The sequence below is a fragment of the Macadamia integrifolia genome, unplaced genomic scaffold (genome assembly GCF_013358625.1).
Source record: "Macadamia integrifolia cultivar HAES 741 unplaced genomic scaffold, SCU_Mint_v3 scaffold1894, whole genome shotgun sequence".
NCBI classification, from domain to species: domain Eukaryota; kingdom Viridiplantae; phylum Streptophyta; class Magnoliopsida; order Proteales; family Proteaceae; genus Macadamia; species Macadamia integrifolia.
Window position 1 is genome coordinate 74,261 of NW_024868407.1, and position 3,956 is coordinate 78,216.

General features: G+C 35.6%; 1 non-coding gene across 1 annotated transcript; it reads left to right on the plus strand.

Annotated features, from left to right (window-relative positions):
* LOC122065140 lies at positions 1-107 on the plus strand. Its single transcript, XR_006135931.1, has one exon. It is a non-coding gene; the product is annotated as a small nucleolar RNA R71 (small nucleolar RNA).
* The last annotated feature ends 3,849 nt before the right edge of the window (positions 108-3,956 follow it).

Here is a 3,956-nt window from a genome sequence, read left to right on the forward strand (position 1 = left end):
AGGCCATGGTGAGGGTATTCTTGGAGTAGATTCTTGAATCTCTCCATAAGTTTGAAAAATGACTCACAAGGCTTTTTCCTAAACTGAAGGATATCACTTCTAAGCTTATTGGTCTTGTGAGTTGGGAAAAACTTCTTAAGGAAGACAACTGTGAACTGTTCCCATGAGGTTATGGAATTTGTGGGTAACCCATACAACCGCTTCTTAGCTTGGTCTTTCAATACAAAAGTGATAAACCTAAGCTTAACAGCATCATCAGAAAGCTGTTAGATCTCAATTAGAACACACACCTTTTCAAATTCCCTTAGAAATAGGTATGCATCCTCAGAGGTCAACCCATGGAAGTGGGGCAACATAGTGATGTATTGAGTTCAAAATTATTGCCCTGGGCTTGTGGTAGAACTGTGCAGGAAGGTTGGGCTATTTTAACAGGATAGAACCTATCTTTCAGAGATTTAGGTGAAGGGTTTTGCTGTTGGTCTCCCATTTTGAAGGGTTTTAAAGAAATCAAATGTATATGGTCACTACTTGTTGGATCTCTTCTTTCTAACCGATTCTTAGTATTGCGTACCCACCTAACACTCATGCAACAGAAAACTACCCACAACTAGAGTAAGACAAGCAAAAAATAATGGATAGAAAAACTTTTTTTTTATGATTTTTTTTTATTTTTTTGGCTTTTTGGGAGCTTACCGACAGGGATCTGAGGTTGCTTAGGTCAATTCTTGAGGTACTACTATAGGGCGAAACTTATCTTTATCATATTGTGAGGCATGGCAACCTCCACTAATACAACTATTATTGTAAGTTGTTCTTCCCAAGAATTTAATAAAAGAAAAGGAAAAACAAAACAAAGCAAACAAAGCACTTCGATTTACCAAAAGAAAGCAAAAAATAACATGAAATTGTCTCCTCGGCAACGGCGTCAAAAACTTGTTTGAGATTTTAAATGTAACTGCAAGCGTACGGATCAGTGTAGCTACGGGTTGAACTCAGGGAGAGAAGCCACTTAATTTTTTTTTCCTTTAATAATGCGAAAGTGAACCAATTAATGGTTGTGATCTAATTCTAACTACCATCCTAAACATATGTATATAAAATAACATCCTAACCATTCGTCGTCTAAGAATTTAAAGATACAAGCCACACAATTAAAATTAAATAAATAAATAACTGAAAATAAACAACCCACGCAATTAAAAAAAAACAATAAAGGAAAAAATGCTGAAATAAAAATAAAGTAAAAGAAAGGGGATAAAGCTAGAGAGAGACTCACAAGTAGGTTTCTCTACTTAGCCTAAGGGATGCATCATAATATGAGCTTCCCTACTTGACCAGAGAGTCACTCTTACAAGGGTTACTCTACTTGGCTTTAGGAACATGAGACAATTAAAATAAAAGTAATAAATTGATGGTTCTATGGCTAGGAGGGGCAAAACCAACACATACACTAGCCATGAACCTTGGGGGAAAAGGGATAGCAATAATATAACGACTGAAATTAAAATCCTAAATTAAGAAAGAAAGGGTAGTCAGAAGAGGGAATGAGAGGGGGGAGAGAAGACTATTGAGGGAGCCTACTTACTTGAACTTCAACCCTTGAACTGAAAACTTGATCGATTTGAGCTACTACTAATACTAAAAACCAGATCTGGAATAAAAAAAATCTGAAATTTCTAGTACTAGACAAAACAAATCTAAAGAAAAAAAAAATGGAACTTGAAAGACATGCTTCATAGCTTGTTCTTGTCACTTAGAACTAAGCCTATAACTAGAACTTGAAAATTACAACTTCAATTGCTTAAATAATAAAAATAAAAAATTGAATTAAAAACAAAATTGTTTGCATTAATTGAATAAAAAGAACTTACAAAAGTGTTTAAAGCATAAACCTAGAACTAGAGCTAGAGAAAGAGATAGTGTAACTAAAAATAAAAAACCTAGAAGAAGAATGAAGTGTCTCCCCTCCTCTTACATGAGTTGTATTTATAGGGAATGGGGAGGTAGGGTAACAAATTCCTCTTTCCTAAAAGGGAGAAACCCACAATTGGTAGTGAGATCTTTTGAGACCAAAAGTGCTAAGGTGGAGGAGAGAGAAGAGAGAAATAAACTTGGAAAATTTTCCAATAATTTGTTTTTTTGTTTATTTTCTTTCTTTTTTTTTTTAAATTTATTTCTCTTATTTCTCTCCCTCCAAGGGATAATTTTCCTTCTTGCTTTGTGTGATTTGGACAATCTTTTGGTGATGATGTGGAGGAGAGAGAAGATTTGGACAAGATTTATTTCTTCCTTTTTTTTTTCTTTCCTTTTTTTTCTTCTCTTCTTGCGCAGGAACCCCTTCCACGATTTTTCTTGCTTCTAATTTGATGTGAAAATCCCCTCCATGCCCTTAGTGCTTTAAGTGAGTGAAAAGTAGAAAATCTTCAACAAAATTCTCCAAAAAAAGACAAGCATGAGATTTGAACTTGAAACCTCCTGGTGAGTAAGGGAATTTTGCACACCATAGCTCACCAACTACACTAGGTAGTTGTTGTTGGAGAGATATGACGCCCGATAATGCTTAAAGCCTTTAAAATACAAAACCTACAAAAAGAGAGTAAAACCCAAGGTAGCTCCATTCTAAATATATAAAATGCATGTTTTATTACCCTAGATTTCACACATAAATGTGCTCATCATTCATATTGGTAGCAATTGACTATTTCACCAAATGGGTGGAAGCACAATCATATTCAATCCTCACTGCTGCAAAGGTGGCCAAGTTTATTAAAGAGAACATCATTTGCCAACATGGGATCCTACAACAACTAATAGCTGACCATAGCACTCATTTTGGAGGGCAAGTCGACAAAATTTACACCAAGTTTGAGATCAGACGGCATAGACCCACCACTTATCGCCCACAAATAAATGGGGCAGTAGTAGCAGTTAATAAGAATACAAAGGTAATTCTCCAGAAGATGGCAGATACACATAAAGATTGGGCAGATCACTTGCCATATGCACTATGGGCATATAGGACGTCGATTCGCACTTCTACAGGGGCAACTCCGTATTCCCTTGTATACGGAATGGAAGCTATGTTGCCAATTGAGATGCAAGTCCCCTCTCTTTGAGTCCACATAGAAAGCGAGTTATCAGAAGGAGAATGGGTACAGGCTAAATATGGTGAAGCCAATTTGTTGGATGAAAAAAAAATGAAAGCCATGGACAATTTGAAAAAGTATCAGTTGAGAATGGCAACAACATTAAATAAAAATGTTTGTCCTTGTAACATTGAAGTTGGAGATTTGGTTCTCAGAGAACAAAGAGCACCTACACAAGATCTTCGGGGAAAGTTCCGACCAAATTGAAAAGGCCCATTCACAGTGAAGAAAGTCTTGCCAGGAATAGCTATGCTACTCATGGATTTGGATGGAGATGAATTGTCAAGTTTGGTAAATATAAATCAACTAAAAAAATATTATGTTTAAGTTCAAGGTGACCACTTGAACTACTTTTGACTTGATTCCTCACAAGGGATACGTAGGCAACGCGGTATGTTTGAGTGCGGTCTCATATGTACCAAACTAAAAAAAAAAAAAAAAAAAAAAAGAGAGATCCAGAGTTATGTCTCGAGTGTCTAAGAAAAGGAAGCAAGGCTTTAAGATCATCATCTCGCCACTTGGCAGCTTCATTACTAATTAGCTTGTTTTCCCTAGTAATTAGTTTATCCTTAATCAATGGTCTACAAAAATTACCACTTGGCATTATCAATCACAAGTCAGATCATTCCCTACTTGTGGTTCTTTTTGTTCCTCTTTTAACTTTAATATCCTATCTTCAGTGTACAAGTTGGAATTATGATGAAGAACTTGTTAGTCCATGAAATATTTTTCTTTCTATTAGAAGTTTTTTCTCATAGAACAAAAATATTTGTGAGCTTGTTGCCTTGTCTTGTATATGTTTATTTCACT